The sequence below is a fragment of the Electrona antarctica genome (assembly GCF_951216825.1).
Source record: "Electrona antarctica genome assembly, chromosome: 4".
Taxonomy (NCBI): Eukaryota; Metazoa; Chordata; class Actinopteri; order Myctophiformes; family Myctophidae; genus Electrona; species Electrona antarctica.
Genome location: NC_136809.1, coordinates 51,642,626 through 51,660,125, shown reverse-complemented (window position 1 = coordinate 51,660,125; position 17,500 = coordinate 51,642,626). Strand labels below are relative to the sequence as shown.

Below are 17,500 nucleotides of genomic sequence, written 5' to 3'. Positions count from 1 at the left end.
AAGGGGAAAAGAAGCCGCCGTAGCCAGTCCTCATAGCGGGGATTCCAGTGAGAGTGAGTGAGAGATCTGGCCCTTCTTTAGCCTGGCCATGGCCACAGCCTCATAGCGGGGGATTCACTGAAGATTCCGGGATGGAATCTTCAGTGAATCCCCCGCTATGATGCTGCTGGCCATGGCCAGATCAGATCTCTCCACTCATTCACTCTCACGCACTATAATGTTATATATGCACTGCTTACCAACCATCCACCACACCACACGGCGGGTCATGTGTTGTCAACTTGTCATCAGCAGTGTTAAGTCTTGGCTGTCTGTGAGAGTGTGAACTGAAAACGGACCCAAATGGTCTCACTTCCCCCACATTTCAGTTAAACTAACACTGGGTGTTAACGTGTAAAAAAAGTGTCAGGCTTTCTGTCTGTCTCTCTCTCTCTCTCTCTCTCTCTCTCTCTCTCTCTCTCTCTCTGAGCTCTAACTACAAATTAGCAACTCGTCTCCGCAGCGAAAAGTTGTTTGGAACAGATTTCCACTTTAATTAAAGCACTGATTTGGTGGCAACTGCTTTTGGATCATGCACTTGAGTTTATTTTCTTTTCTTCTCCTTTGACACATTGTGCCAGCCCAGCGTGTGTTTGTGTTGTTTTACAGAGAAACAAACTTCGCTCTTGATCACCTATATAGTCTATATAGCTATCTGGAACAAGAGAGCGAGAGTATTTTCGGAAATGACAACGAATTAGCCTAAAATTTAGACACTCGCAGGTGTATTGATCGATTCGGTCAGAATCGGATAAATACATCTATACGAGAGTCTAAATTTTTTTAGGCTTATAGAATCAGCCCCGAACGTTGACCAATTAATTCATTGATTGATCTTTTGATTTGTTGTTGTTCTCCGCCCGGTGGGTGGCCCGTGCACGCACGCTGCCACCATGCATTGTCGAGATTTCATTGGCAAGATAATGTGGATGTAGTAAAGGCTACGCAAACAAACACACATCATGGGCTCTTTGTTTTGGCTGCAGACTAGTGACTTGTTCTGCTTGGTGGTGACAATCATTGCAACATTGTTTCCTCACTGCTTTTTTACAACACTTGTCTGTCTGTGGAAACAAAGTCACAAACACGACAGGCAGCCACGCGCCTTCTTCCTTCCTGCAAACTGTTAATACATATTTCAATCAATCCTTCACGTTTCATCTGTTACAATGTGTCCAACAAAGTAAACACCACTCCAGAATAAAGTGTAAAAAAAACCGTAACATTTTTATTTAACACATGTCGCTAATAATAATGGAAGCAGGAGTTGATGATCAGAAACTTTGGGGGGGGGGGGGCGTATGTCTGTTTCTCTGCCTGCTGGTGGTGTAGGAAATCGGGGAGGTCTTGCATATGGTGTCGCCCGTTCCCTTCCTTCCCAACGGTCGCTTTCTTGTTGTCATCTATCTGAACAAGTTATTTTAAGAAACCGCTATTCTGCTATGTTGGGTGTGTTTTAAGCTACGTGACTGTGTGTGTGTGTGTGTGTGTGTGTGTGTGTGTGTGACTGTGTGTGTGTCAGTCACACCTCGTCCTTTTTAATGGACAAGCCTCGGTCGGTTTCCTCTGACAACAAGACATGCCGGGAATGTCGACACCGTTGTCCTCTTTTGTTGGCAATGATTAGGCAAATCCCTCCCCTCTCGCCCACCTTCCCCCGCCCCCTCCCCTCATCGTTTGGAATGCTAAACAAGTAGATCTTTTATTTATTTATTAGCCCCTCTTCAATTTGTGAAGCATTAAGCCCAGTCAGTCGGGTGGTTAGTTTCGCAGAGCAGCACAGTCAGCCAGGCTGACAGACAGACAGGCTTGTATAGCCAGCCACACAGCTTGAGAGCTCTCGTTGGGCGATTGTTCTGCTACGAGAGGAGCTCCCAGCGGTCCTTGTGGAGTCGACATTAAACCAACCAAACCGCCCATTAAAGATGGACAACAGCAGAATGGATGGTCAGTTGGGGATTACTGCTTTTAAAGACACAGCGACACCATCCTTCTGCCCCCCCCCTCCCCTTAGATCACCATCATTTTGCTGGTGTTCATATCATAATGCAAACACACTATTATAGCCTATACAGCATCCATTCCTCCATACATCCAGCCTGCCTGTCAACTTGTTTATTTACAGTACAAGGCTGCACAAGTGCTGCGAGTACATATTATGAGACCAAAGCATGACATTCGAGTGACGAGTCTCTGTCATGTCTATGTCTCTCTCCCCTCCCCTCCCCACCCCTTTCTCTCTTTCTCTCCTCACAAGAACCCTGCTGCAGCTAGATGGCTCTATGTAGTCGCTGAAAAAGCAGGCATTCGAGGAAAGCGCCTTCTATGTTGATGTGCACACACACACACACACACACACGCACGTACGCACACGCGCAGAGATAGACACGGGGGTCTCGTTCAGTGAGGGTAATGATATTACAAAGCGTTCTTTTTAGAGATTTTAGAGATAATTTGCTGAACAGGTGTTTGTTCGGTAGCTTAGATTGAAACGGTGCACGTTAAAATGTGTCGCTGTATGATATTGTTGTCGGGATGGTTGATGGAAGATGACGTTTAAATTATCTGCTAATATCAAGAGCACCGCGCCATTGACTCCTTGATATTAATATTGCCTTTTGATCAGGGATAATATTTAATAATATGCTATTTTGATCAGGGGTCGCAAACATGTCAGTACACGCCACGGACAAATGTGTCCGGGGCAGAGACTTGGTCTTGTCCTTGGCAACATTTTAGATTTTCTGTTTTATACACCATTTTAACCATTTAGACCTGACGACGATTCTACAAATGTCTTCTAAATCCTGACAGTTTCCTGAAAAGCCCATGTTTCCGTCGTTCTCAAACATTTTCTTGTCAAGGACTCCCAGAAATATATGCAATTGACCACCGACCCCCATCTGAAAATATGTAGTTCCAGGAATCCCCCCCAGAAGAAAAGTTGAGTTAAAAACGTTCTCTGTGAAAGCATGTATTCAAAGATTTTCCCAATTTTTCAAAAATGACAGAGCGTGGCACCGAGTGCCGCGCTACAAGCTTGTAGATCTGCTATTTTTCAATAGCTAAAGTATAACATGACACCAAAAGAGGTTCCCGTTCAGAATGGGATAATGTTCTAATTTTGACCCACTTACTGAATGCCAAGTCTCTAGGTTTTCTTCAGAATATGTATGACACTGATTTATTATGGCACATTAGGAGTCCAACTAGTACTAGTGGTTCTCAAATGTTTCATTTGAAGAGACCCCCCCCCCCCCCCCCTTAATGTAACCAAATGGACCCGTAGAGGGTGAACACTCTCAGAGTTACAGACCAGGTTATTCATCTATTATATGCGTGTCTGGTAATATTATTGTCCACTCGTTTTGTGTGTCCGTGGCAAAAAATGGAATGTTGACGAAAATGTCCGCCACAAGCCCACACGGTGACGACCCCCTGCTTTTGATCTAATTATCCATCACAAGGAAATTTTGATGTGGTTCAAAATCGGGCTGTGCAACACGTGTACATGACGGGACACAAAACCTGTTTAACCCCTTTAGGCCTGAAAAAAACATTAGCTCTGAAAGAATATATATTCAAAGATTTGTGCCGCATTTTTACGAATTTTCAAAAATAGCAGACCTACAAGCTCGTAGCGCGCCACTCGGTGGCGCGCTATGAGCTTGTAGATCTGCTATTTTTCAATAGCTAAAGTATAACATAATGCTTAGTTAAAACACCAAAAGGGGTTCCCGTAAAGAATGGATTAAAAATAGTTAACAGGACATCACTCACATTCATCACAGCATCAGCAGAAACCAGTGTTGTTTTTGGCAGCAAAATTTGAATAGTTTTCATTTCGTTTCAGTCACGTTTTAGTCCCCTGGAATGTCTTGGTGTTGCTCTAGTTTTAGTCGACTAAATCTACAGTTGATTTAGTCGACTAAAATGTGTTTCGGTGGGCCTTGATGCCGTCGTAATGACCGATTTTACACTGGCTGAAAATAGCAGCGCGACGCGTTGTGAGCTTGTAGATCTGCTATTTTCAGCATGCAACCAAGTGTAAAATGACCTATACTGGATCTCTTGTCCACTAGTCCCTTCCTAACATTTTAGTCTAGTTTTTATTTTTCGACGAAATTGTCAGTATATTTAGTCTTTAGTCATCATAGCTTTGTTTTCATTTTGTTTCCATGTAGTTTTAGGAAAAAGGTAGTCGACGAACAATTTTCGTCTTAGTTTCGACGAAATCAACACTGGCAGAAACTACATAAAAGTCCAATATCATCATGGGCAGCAGCATAAAGTGTCATCATCACCATCTCATCCCCATTCATTCCATGCACAATAAAACCTTGAGTGATAATTTAACTCGGAGAGCGTACTACTTAGCTTTGCCTTTGACAGCCAGACTAGGCATGTGTCCATCTTTATGTGTGTCTTCCGCATGCTTTAATTATAATATGTACATAAACAGGGGGCGAGCAATGATGTCTGGGCGTTGGAAGGTTGAAATAACATTTGGGGGAAATTATGTTTATTTCATTTATTTCTTTCGATCAGTTGTCATTGAAAGATGGATAGGAGTGTTTGCTAATCATTTGAAAGGCAAACATTTTGCATGGATAAAAAATACTAATATTGGTCCACCTTTTTATTTTTCACTAACCTTTTATAAGAACATTAAATGTATGAGGTAGCCTGTGTCTGGAATTTGGCCGTTTCACTTGTAGGAAATCATGTCTGATTGTAGTTGGCCAGTCCATGAAGTCACGGTTTGTTAATATTGGGACTATTGGTGTCACAAAATAGTTCAGGTAGAAAATGATTAATTATTCCATACAATACATAATTAGTGCAGCAAACGTTTTCCATGCTCAGTAAGGACATCGACTGTTGGACTGTGCCTGGATCTCACAACTTCTGACACACATTCTTTAGCATTTAATTTAGCCAAACACATCCCAGTTCCCCATGCGCTGCATGGCCTAATGGTTCTCAGACACACCCCTGTCGAGGCAGGGGTAACCCTGTAATTATGGAATGTGTGTGTGTGTGTGTGTGTGTGTGTGTGTGTGTGTGTGTGTGTGTGTGTGTGTGTGTGTGTGTGTGTGTGTGTGTGTGTGTGTGTGTGTGTGTGTGTGTGTGTGTGTGTGTGTGTGTGTGTGTGTGTGTGTGTGTGTGTGTGTGTGTGTGTGTGTGTGTGTGTGTGTGTGTGTGTGTCGGTCGAAGGCTCCCATCATCCCATCCCATACTGTGTTTCCCACCATTTTTCCGTCAAGATGAGTGGTGTCACAGTTCTCAGTGTAAACATTAGCTGGCTGTTTTGCCATGAGCTTACTGAACCTATAGGAAAGAGGAGTTGGCGTTCGATGCGCGCTAGCTAGCTGTCTCTTATAGAGCCAGACAGATGCCCGTTTGTCTGACACCTCAATAGTCCAACAAAAGTTTAATGGCTTAATAAAAAGTTTTTGTGAGTTTAGGGTTAGGAATATTTTTTTATGAGCTTGTAGTTATAATGCGTGTCAGCAGTGGTACTTGCTTGGTACAGTGGTACTTAAGTGGAGCCTTTGCATACACCTGTAAGGTCGTCGAAGGCTAGGGCAAGTGCTACGGGCTAAGATGGAGTCTGAAGAGGTGGGTTTTCAGAATACGGCGGAAGATTGGGAGTGAGTCTGCAGTTCTGATTGCAATGTGTAGTGCATTCCGTAGTTTTAGAGCCAGAAGGGAGAAGAGTTTGGGATGTGTGGAGCGTTTATAGTGAAGGCCTGGTGCTTCCAGCTTCCCTGCGTTGGCCGATCTGAGCGCGCGGGAGGGTTTGTAGGGTTCGATCAGACTTGCAAGATATGGCGGTGCCATACCTTTTGGTTGCTTTGAATGCCAGCATCAGAGTTTTGTACTCTGTGCGGGCAGCGACCCGGGAGTGTGTGTCATGCGCGCATGCTTCATCAACAGCAAATTCAGTCACGTCTTAACCCATTAACCTTATTTCATTTATGCGTTTCATATTTATTTTCTGCCCCTGGTACTACCTTCCTTGGACAAAGTCTAAGACTGTCCTCCCCGGCTGCACTGTCCAATGCAAATGTATAGCAAATTTAAAAAAAAATCTTGTCATCAAATCATTACTCTAAATTCATTATATCAGGATGCAGATTAGACACACCAACAGACCGACATGCTGAAACAACGGTCGAACATGGCTAGGCTATGGTTAGGTTTAGGGTTTGAGGTATTGGTTGTCAGTCTGACAGTCGGACCAATAGTATGTCTAAACTAAAGCCTGTACCCCTCAAATAATGGCGATTAGACGCTTAACGAAAGCCTGTACCCCATCCTGATCGACGGCTCTTTCCACTGCGTGGCGATGAAGCTTGATATGTGACCTTTGACCTATGACGCTATAGTTGATCAACAGAGACTCACTAGGCCAGTCACAATTATGACATAATCGTCTAATCGCCATTATTTCACATGATCACAATTATTTTTCACATAATCGTTTCCACGTTGAAAAATCTCCAGGCATTTTCAAAACATTTTCAAGAGTTTTTGTAAGATTTGTAAGAAATCATTATTTAATGTGTCAGTGCTTTCTTTGTATATTTAAGTTATTTGTCATATCTTCCCCTGTGCAATTTGTGATTTGTGATTACGATGTACAATGTTCAATGCAAAAACACTTACATTTATAATCGTGACAGCCCTAACTGACAAGTGTTTTCATGCACCACTGTACAATTCACTGTATGTCATTATGGGCTTGCATGCTGCTACATCCACTGATATTGCAGCTTTAAGTCTAGTAAGTAAGTTTTATTTCAGTCCATTAAAAAGGTAATACCTATGCATTCTTGGTGTGTGCGCGACCCATTACCTAAATACTATTAGGTAATGGGACGCACAATGCATTTTTAGGTGATTTATTTCTCTACATCACAGAGAAGATGTCCCGGCTATCCAGCCTTCATCAGTGTTGACATGACACTGATGAAGGCTGGTTTAGCCGAAACGTCTGCTCTGTGATGTAGAGAAATAAATCACCTATGTGTGCGACCCATTACCTATGTGTTGATGATATTGTTTTGAGCGGGTAACGCAACATAAGTCAGAGCGCGGTGGTGGTCACGCAAAATGTGGTCCATTTAAAAAGAGCACATATACATACATACATGGATGCATTTAAAACTATTACTCACCGAAAAGGTCTAGGCTGAAGCCGAGGCTTATATTGCCTACCCTTTTTGAACAAAAATCTGGTGTTTTAAGCATTATGTTACACTTTAGCTATTGAAAAATAGCAGATCTACAAGGTCATAGCGCGGCACTCTGTATTTTTGAAAAATCCAGAAAATGTGGCGCAAATCTTTGAATATATATTCTTTCAGAGCGAATGTTTTTAACTCAAATCTTTGCTTCTGGACGAAGTCCATGGAACAACATATTTTCAGATGGGGGGGTCAGCGGGCCAATTACATATAATTCTGGGGATCCTTGACATGAAATAGTTTGAGAACCACTGACATAGAAACATAGTTTCTTTTCAGAAATGGGTTAAAACAATGCAAAGTACATTTATCAGACATCGATTTAAAAAAAGGGAAAAAAAGAGCCTGCCACACAGACAACAAGTTTGCAGTTGGAAGGATGAAGTATTCAATGAGGTGCTTGTTGGCTCCGTTAGAACACAGTAGCTCAGGACACAGTCTGTCCTTGGCTCTTCTTTTTCCTTGGCCCATACCAAGGAATGTCTCTCCCTCGCGCGTGTGCAGAGTCCGCACGCACGCACGCACGCACGTACATACATACATACACACTTGTCCTTCTCGGCTCTTGGCAGTAGGGGCCAAAGTGTGGGCGGCAGAACTTTCATGAATCCTCCTCCTCCTCCCTCTCTCTCTTCCTCTCCTCCTTTCCTCCCCGCTCTGAGTGTGTCCCCTCCCTCCCTCCCTCCCTCCCTCTCTGTCGGGTCTCGTCTCTGGTTTCAGGCAGCTTCAGTACGGTGCTAATGTACTGGTGCTGCTGGTGGCTATGGCATTGTTAATGTCTGGGACTGTTGCCCAATCACTATATTTAAACCAGTGAGCTGGCATTGAGCTTGCACGCGTGCATGCGTACACACACGCACACGCACACACACAGTGACGTAGACGTAGAGAGCCATGATATCACACAGGCATGCTGAGTTTGACTCCTTACACACTGAGCTCTCTCTCTCTCGCTGCTGTTGTCTGTACCTTCATTCCTCTGTCAGATGCACTCAGGCTGGATGTTTTCTTTTTATTGGGGCTGTGACCACATTCCCTTCCACCCACGTTTGTTCATATGTTCCTCTCTACAGGAACACGCATACGCTCGGCAGCACAGTTCTCTGGAATAGAGTAGAGAGATTATGTTTTGTACCCAGACATTGCTCCCCCCCCCCGTAAACTGTCTTCCCACGTAAAAATGCTTTAAGAGCATTGTCTGCGACACAAACGGTAAGAAATAGTAGCACCATTGTACATGGCAAATAACATGAATGATATTTGTTATTTATGTAACACTTGTTTTGTGCACATGGGTGTTTTGTTACAGCTACGACAGACGACAGGCTATATTAAGACTCAAAAACCTTGTCTTGTTTGGAAAAAATGGGTTAAGTTAATTGAATTGATTGTTGTGAACAGGTGGCTGGCTTTCCTGTTCATACCAAGCCTTTCATTTATTTTAGTTAAAGCACCGCATCCGTTGTACAGAAACAGCCTATCACAGGGCACATCTTCTCTCTGTTTGCACTGTAGATAATAACAATTATTAATTTACGTTAGTATTATTAAAGGTAGTAAATGTAAGTGATACACTTGTTTTTGCTTTTACATTTCTACAGCTTGCGTTCAGTAACTGAGGTCGCCCAGTCTGCCCAGCTCCTTTAATGAACAAGAAAAACATTTTCAGGTGGGCGACAGAAACATTCGGGAGAGAGTATTAATTCACCGGCTTATAATATGCCGTGTTCCAGTTGCAAATTTTGTGTCTGTTCATTTCTTGGTTTCATCACTTGCGTAACACTTTTGAAAATACCACATCTACACGCGCACAATGTCCAAAATGTATACACCGTAGGGCCGAAGTGGGTAATGAAAATCTACAAAGTAACTAGTAGTAACCAAAGTTTTCAAATAGATGTAGTGGAGTAAAAGTATACAATATTTGCCTCTGAGATGTAGTGGAGTAGAAGTACTGTACTTAAGTTAATGTACTTGGTTACTTTACACCACGGGCTCTTACCAATTAAGACACTACTTCAGTTTGTTTTATTCATTTGTTACTCAAATTCATACACTCAAAGTATTGTTTAATGCGTGTGTGTGCTTGTGTGTGTGTACATGCATACATGCACTCCCACGTGTATTTTGGGGCTGCTATGTGTGTGTGTGTGTGTGTGTGTGTGTGTGTGTGTGTGTGTGTGTGTGTGTGTGTGTGTGTGTGTGTGTGTGTGTGTGTGTGTGTGTGTGTGTGTGTGTGTGTGTGTGTGTGTGTGTGTGTGTGTGTGTGTGTGTGTGTGTGTGTGTGTGTGTGTGTGTGTGTGTGTGTGTGTGTGTGTGTGTGTGTGTGTGTGTGTGTGTGTGTGTGCGCGTGCGCGTGCGCCACTTAGCCAAGTATAATTCAGGGTTGAGTGGTTAATCAGACTGACTAATCGGTTTAGTCAATTATAACAAAATATACTGGATTTATTTCTTGTCAATTTGTTGATGCGTGTATAAGATGTTTAACACGACTATTTGTAATTTAATTTTGATTAATTGATTGGGCAGACCAAGGATCGGGGGGGGGGATTATATCTCCAAACTGGCCTTGGAACGCCTCGCCTCGGGATCCCCCAGGAGGAAGTGAACTAATGTTGCTCTGGAGAGGGAAGGGTGGAGCTCTCTGGTGGAGCTGTTGCCCCCGCGACCCGACTACGGATATGCGGTTGATGATTAACCGGTATGAGCAATTTTAACACAATATATGCCCAAGACGTCCACAGACGTCCGAGGAACTACCGCATGTAGTGCCCAGGACGTCTTTGTAAAAAAAATAAACTTGTTTTTTTTGTTTTGTTTTTTAAAATGTGGGCACACCTATTTTGAAAGAATGAAAGGGCACATAATGTGTTAAGTGATTTCCCTTAATTCAAATTAATTTTCTTTTTTTGTGATAATCCTCCCTACTATAGTGTGTGCTGACCATATAAGGAGTTCCTCCATGTCCCCAGTTCACCCCTGGGGTCAAAAAAGCTTAGGTTTAGTTTTCGGCTAGAAGGCCCATCCTTCATCCAATCAGGATAGAGAGGGGCCTTCCCTCCAATCATGATCGATTGGAGGCGGGCCTTGGTGTGTGTGCTGTTGGCCTGTTGCGCGTCACCCCCACTGTAGAGCGTGTGCACATCTTTATCCGGGGAGGACCGTTTTTTTTTTCCCCAAATCACTGATTGCTCATTGGTTCTAAATATCAGTTTTGAATTGATACATTTTCCATGCGTACACCAAGCTCTTATCATCACTGCTCTGTTTTACGTGCATGTTATTGTACACATAATGTCACCTGTGAACCTCCTTCCATTTAGACCTGAGGCCGATTCTGCGAATGTCTTCTAAATCCTGACGGTTTTCTGAAAAACCTACGTTTCTATCTGTGGTGCTCAAACTATTTCATGTCGGTCAACGATCCCAAACATCATACCCGTTTGGACGCCGACCCCCCCCCCCCATCTCAAAATATGTTGTTCCAGGGATCGCCCAGAAGCAAAGATTTAAGTTAAAAAAAAGTTCACCGTGAAAAAAAAAAAAAAATCATTTCTCTCATAATAATTATTTTTCAACATCTAAACGATATAAAATGATCGTTTTAAAAGTGGTTTAAAAGCTAAAGCGACACGGACGTGTTCCCGTCCTTAATGGGTTAAGTGCAGTATAAGGGCACTTGTTCAAGGGCACTTGTTCAAGGGCACTTCCAAGTCTTTCACTTTCCCTCCTCGGATCTTCCAACCCAGTAATTCAGCCCAGTGACCTTCTGTCTACAAGGCTGAGTGGAGTGGCTGACGTGTCTCTAACCCTCCGATCTTAAGAGAAGGATGAGTGTGCGATATCTCTTATTTTACTTTATGTTGTGCGTGCTCAGCTGATCCATACCGACAGCCTTCAGCCCGTCATGTTTGGACCTTGTCTCGGCTTTTTGCCGGCTGCATTCTGCTTTTTGTTTAGGCTACATTTGGATTGAGCATGATGTCATGATGTTAAAGGTTGATATAGATACCCAGTAGCATGATTCTAGCCAATTGTGCTGCAATAATGGTTGTTTGATACCTTTTCTAATTGAAATGTACGAGGGGGTGTGCACGCGTTTCCGACACCGACATGCGGAAATCGCACGTCGCTCCCGACATGCGTTTGTCCGACATGTGTTGGTCCGACATGCGTTAACCCATTCAGGCCTGACCTCAAAATTAAAAAAAGATCTTCTAAATGCTCCAGTTTTCTGAAATAAATATTTTCACGATTTTTTTAAAATAGCAGACCTGCAAGCTCGTAGCGCGCCACTCGGTGGCGCGCTATGAGCTTGTAGATCTGCTATTTTTAAATAGCTAAATAATGTTTAAAACATCAAAAGGGGTTCCTGCCCAGAATGGGTTAATCCGACATGCGTTGCTTCGTGCTTGCGGTTAGGGGTTTGGGGGTAGGTTGTCGGTCTTATGACTGTCGGACCTTTGGTGTGTCGGAGACTACAGCCTGTACCCCCGTACGGTACCATCTGCGATTCAATACAATCGAAAATATTGTAAAACTCTTCTTTCTTACTGACTATACTTGTTGCCTTGACCCATTGTCAAGTCCCGCCTGGTCCTGCCCCTCTGCCCACTGGTTACTCTTGTTAGGTATTTTATGCTCCCATACGTATTATTATTATAATTATTATATAGAATGGCAAAGTGTGTAGTCCCAAAACCCTGAAACGAATTAGCATTTTGCACCTCCTAGTTCTCGCTCAAAGTGTCTCTCGAGGGTTTTATGAATTTTTGAGGGGTTAAATAATACCTAAAATAAGATGGTTAACAATAGGTCTAATGGGTTTTCAGGTGTTGTTCCATTTGTCATACAACATAACGTTAGTAAATAAATACCCCCAGCGTGTGAATGTTGGAAGCTTTGATGTGTATATATCTAGGCGGTATGAAATGAACCGTGGGCTAACTGAACCATTGCATTCCTACTCCCTACTAGCGAAGCATCTGAATGGCAGTTTTCCTTTTACATTATTGATGCTGGACCGTTGGGAAACCGACAATGCTCTTGCCCCTCTCAATGAGTAGAGGACGGACACACGCGCACGCACACACTTAAATATGGATGAAGTTGTTATCAGAGCCACCTAGCTGCAATGGGCTCCTCCACCGCTACGCAGGCAGGCGCGCGCGCACGCGCATGTGTGTGTGTGTGAGAGAGAGAGAAAGCTCACGCATGAGTGTGCATTGTGCACATTTGTGTGTATTGGCTCTTGATCTTCATTCCTTGTGAAGTGCAGTTTATTTGTGGATTGTGTGTTTGCTAGTTGAGTAGAGTTGTAAAGCGAGTCACATACGGTGTGATTACATTAGGCTGAATGTATACTTGCTCCTGTGTTTAGGATGAGACATTAACCTTACTCACCAGTGAATTATCAGTTCATTATGACTCATAAACATACAGTTTGTGTGGAGGTAAACATATTGGTGACCTTCTTTGGACTTCATTGATGACTCTTGGCAGTGGACTCGCACGTTTTGCATCTTGCCAGTATTCAATCGACAAGCTTTTTCTTTACAGTGGAACTGCTTCTAAGATTGCATGATCCCAAAACTGATAACCGTCCGTATTTGGATCGGGCCACTGCTCCCCCCCCCCCCCCCCCCCCCCCGGGGGAGGTGGCTCCACCGCACTGCCAATAGAGCATTGCAGTCCCGCCCTTTTCATGACGACGCCAGGCCCAGGAAATGATTCCCAATGCATTTTTCCCATAGACATTTCTATTAGTATTTATTTAAAGACGGTTACTCCGCGGACAAAGCCAACTCGAGTCATGACAACAAACACAATATTTTGGACCAAACAAAGAATTACAAAGAAGAAAAACAACAACAAAAAAGTGTTGTAACCTGCCGTTTTTTTCTTCTTTCTAATTATTTGTTTGGCCCAAAAAATGGTGTTTGTTGTCATGAGTTGTCACGACTCGAGTTGGCTTTGTCCGCGGCGTAAACGTCTTTAAATAAATACTTTTTGAAATGTCTATGAGGAAAATGAACGGAGAATCATTTCCTGGGCCCTGGTAGGGGGTGGGACTGCGACGCTCTATAGCAGCAGGGAGAACACAATTCTATGTGTTGGTTTTGTGAACAACTAGAAGTTCGCGCACCTGTGGCGTGTCTACAATTACAGAATGTAGAAGAATTGTTGTTTTGATCAATGTTTGCCTATTTGTTTCTCCTATGGTACCAACATCAATACAGCATGGAATTGTGGACAGAACCTTATCCAACTTATCCTAGTTTTAGGTCTGAGAGGCTAAATGTCATCAAATGGTGGACCGTCCGTGACCCAAATGCCGAATAAATAATAGACCTTGATATGAAAATGGTTTTGAAAACCCCTGCTCTAGATCAGGGGTTCTCAACCCGTGGGTCGCGACCCCTCGGGGGGTCGCCAAATTATTTTAGGGGGTCCCCAAATTATAAAAAAAATAAAATAGCAGACCTACAAGCTCGTAGCGCGCCACTCGGTGGCGCGCTATGAGCTTGTAGATCTGCTATTTTTAAATAGCTAAATTATAACAATGCTTAAAACACCAAAAGGGGTTCCCGCCCAAAATGGTTTAAGGTTATTGTAGCAGTCAATTTATATTGGGGGTCGGGAGGGGGCGGGGCGGGGGTCCCGAGACATTGCCAAAGCATTTCCGGTGGGCCCCGGCCAAAACGTTGAGAACCCCTGCTCTAGATAATGCCCCTATCATTAGTCAGGACTAGTAAGCCGTCTTTTATAGAATTGATTTCAAGCCGTATTGACGGTCGCAAAGCCGGAGAATGGATCGCAAACTGGGATTTCTGGGTGTTTTTCCTCTGATGTGGTCTGACTCTTGATGTTCACATGTGGCGCTTTTAGGCAGCACAGATTGCATTGTTCAAGAAACAAGACTATGCGTCTGGCCTCTAGTTAGGGGCGCTGTAAACAAGCCCCGACTATGTAACTATATATCTATATTCTCCAGTATAGAGGGTATGCGCAAATCGAGTGGCAAAGCAACATGCAAAGTGAGTTTGACATTGTTTAACGTTGTTTAATGCAATCAGATAGGACTTTTCTGTTTGGATGCATGGGTTGTCAAGGCCAGAAAGTAGTTTTTTGCCAGTCAGTAGACATTCCTGCATAACTTCCGGGTTTGATGATGATGTCACGCGCATACCCTCTATTGTGAGCCTAAATTATCACCAAGAAAGTGCTGTTTCCAGATGTGGGTGTGTCGGCTATATTCCACCGACAATGTGCAAGTTTGCCTAATGAGATCCATAAACTGGCAGACACACTTTACATCTCTCTCTTCCCCTTTTCCTTGGAGAGCCACAGAAACTAGACGGGGCACACAAGACAAGACACAACAAAATGCAATTGTGCAAAAGGTGATATAAAATGGAATTAAAGCCAGTGTTCTCGTTGTTCGTCGTCCCCTTTCATTAAGGCCCACCTTTTGTAATCCTTTTATGGTGACCTTGCGCTGAACAACGTTGTCAAAAAACATTAATCTTTAAGTGTATTGGGTTGTTCAGGGACAAGGACACGCGTCTACAAGCTGATGATCACGGCGTCGTAGGCTATGATGGACCTCTGCCAGTTTCTGAAATGTCGGTGCTTTGCCGGGCCGACAATACGAGACTGCTACGAAAACATAAACGCAAAGAGATGATCATGGTTTGGTGTTAACCCATTTAGACCTGAGGTCTTCTAAAAACCTATGTTTCTAGGTGCAGTGGTTCTCAAACAATTTCATGTCAAGGACCCCCAGAAATATATGTATTTGGCCGCCGATCCCCCATCTGAAAATATGTTGTTCCAGGGACCTCACGGAAGCAAAGATTTTAGTTAAAAACGTTCGCTCTGAAAGAATATATTCAAGCATTTGGGCCACATTTTCACGATTTTTCGAAAATAGCAGACCTACAAGCTCGTAGCGCGGCACTCGGTGCCGCGCTATGAGCTTGTAGATCTGCTATTTTTCAACAGCTAAAGTACAATATAATGCTTAAAACACAAAGGGGTTCCCGCCCAAAATGGGTTAATAGAAAAACTGATCATTTTACTGGAAAAAATTTACTTATTTTACATGTAAAATGTTGCGGGATGTCAATCTCTTGTCTGCAAGTCGTGCAAAGTCGTTTCATTTTTAGATATTATCAGCTTCCTTTGAAGAATTGCCAAGGCATGCTGTCCTCTTCTGCCAAGCCCAAGGTCTTGTCTACATCTCGCCCCCCCCCCCCCCTGCTTTGATTCTTGTTTTGTATTGTTTTGTTTGCTGACTTTGCTCGAGGGAAGACATTTCCTTGGCATACGTCACCTGACGTAGGTCGTAGGCTTGTTGCACAATGTGTCCGACAGGTGTGCGGAAGAGTACTTGGTTTAGACTAGTCATTGGTTAGACCAGTCATTAGTCCTACAACTACAACCTATCTCAAACCCTCACCCTAAACCTAACCTCCCACGGGGCAGCACACCTAAACATAACCTTAACCCATGTCTAACCAGTGACTAGTCTAAACTAAGTATGCACCCCGTGCGGAGGCTCGATGATCAAACTCGTGTGACTTTAACCCCACGCCTTGTCCTCGTCTGCCAAGTCGAGGCCTTGTCTAAAAACCTGTGTTCCGTCGACTAAAACTAAGACAAAATGTGTTCGACTACCTTTTTCCGCTGATGAAAACTAAATGGAAGCTAAATAACAACTAAGCTATGATGACTAAAACTAAGACTTCCGACAATTTCGTCAACAAATAAAAACTAGTGTTAGGAAGGGACTAGTGGACAAGAGATCCAGTATAAGTCACAAAGTCACAATTAGTTGCATGCTGAAAATAGACTATCTACAAGCCCACAGAGCGACGCGTTGTGGGCTTGTAGATCGTCTATTTTCAGCAAGTGAAATAAAAACGGTCGTTACGACGGCATCAAGGCCCGCCAAAATACATTTTGTTCGGCTAAATCAACCGTAGATGTAGTCTACTAAAATCTTCTGATATTTAGTCGACTAAAACTAGACTAAACACTAAAACATTCCAGGTGACTGAAATGTGACTAAAACTAAATTAAAACTATTCAAGAGACTATAGGACTAATGCTAAAAATCAAAATGTGCTGCCAAAAACAACACGGTCTAAAACTTCCCCCTTCATTTCTCCTTGGTATATTTCTTGCGGTAAGGCATTTCCCTGGCATACAGTGTGTCACCTGACGTAGGTGGCAGTCTTGTTGCACAATGTGACGGGTAGACTCGTACTATAAAAACCATTGGTGGAAAAAGTACTCGATTGTTTTACTTAAGTAAAAGTACCAATACTGCAATTTAGAAGTACTTTGTTACAAGTAAAAGTACGGAATTGGGCCTGGGCCGTGGCCGGTGATCCAGTCTGGCAGTGTGCCGCGGGTTCGACTCCCGATCCCGACGGCCTTTGCTGCATGTCACCCCCCCCCCATCTCTCTCCCCATTTCCTGTCGGCCTACTGTCTGTCCCTCCATAAAAATATAAAATAAAGGCGAAAGCCACAAAAAAAAAACATTAAAAGTACGGAATTGAAAATGTACTTGAGTAAAATGTACAAAGTATCGGCATCAAAATGTACTTAAATTAAATGTACTAAAAGTAAAAGTACTCATTGTGCAGTGTCCCATTTCACAAGTTCAAAATGTGTACAAAATCTATTGAAAATAGCCGATCTACAAGCTCACAATGCGTCGCGTTGCGACGCATTGTGAGCTTGTAGATCGGCTATTTTCAAATGGCCGAAATGTATAGGGTTGAAGTGGTTAATGTATGTTTTCTAATCAAAAATCAAATAAAAATCGCCAAAATAACTAAAGTTTTCAAATAATTGTAGTGAAGTAAAAGTACAACTTTTGTCTCTGAGATGTAGTGGAAGTAGAAGTAAAAGTGCTGGAAATTGGAAATACTCAAGTAAAGTACAAATACCTCAAAATTGTACTTAAGTACAGTACTTAAGTAAAAGTACTTAGTTACTTTCCACCACTGTATAAAACACTGTTACAGAACCCACTCTGCCTCTTCTGTCTTCCATGTGTCGCCCCCTCCCTCCCTCCCTCCCTCCCTCGTTTACCAGAGCTGTTGGCATTCCTCAGAAATTACATTCCAAGATTGGTCCTGAAAATTGCCCTGAATGTATAGAATAGATTAGAATATTGGTTTTCCCCTCATAGAA

General features: G+C 43.1%; 1 protein-coding gene across 1 annotated transcript in view; it reads left to right on the top strand.

The window, feature by feature from the left end:
* The window catches only part of maml3 (mastermind-like transcriptional coactivator 3), a 173,796-nt gene that overhangs the window by 1,640 nt on the left and 154,656 nt on the right, over window positions 1-17,500 (top strand). The window lies entirely within an intron of this gene.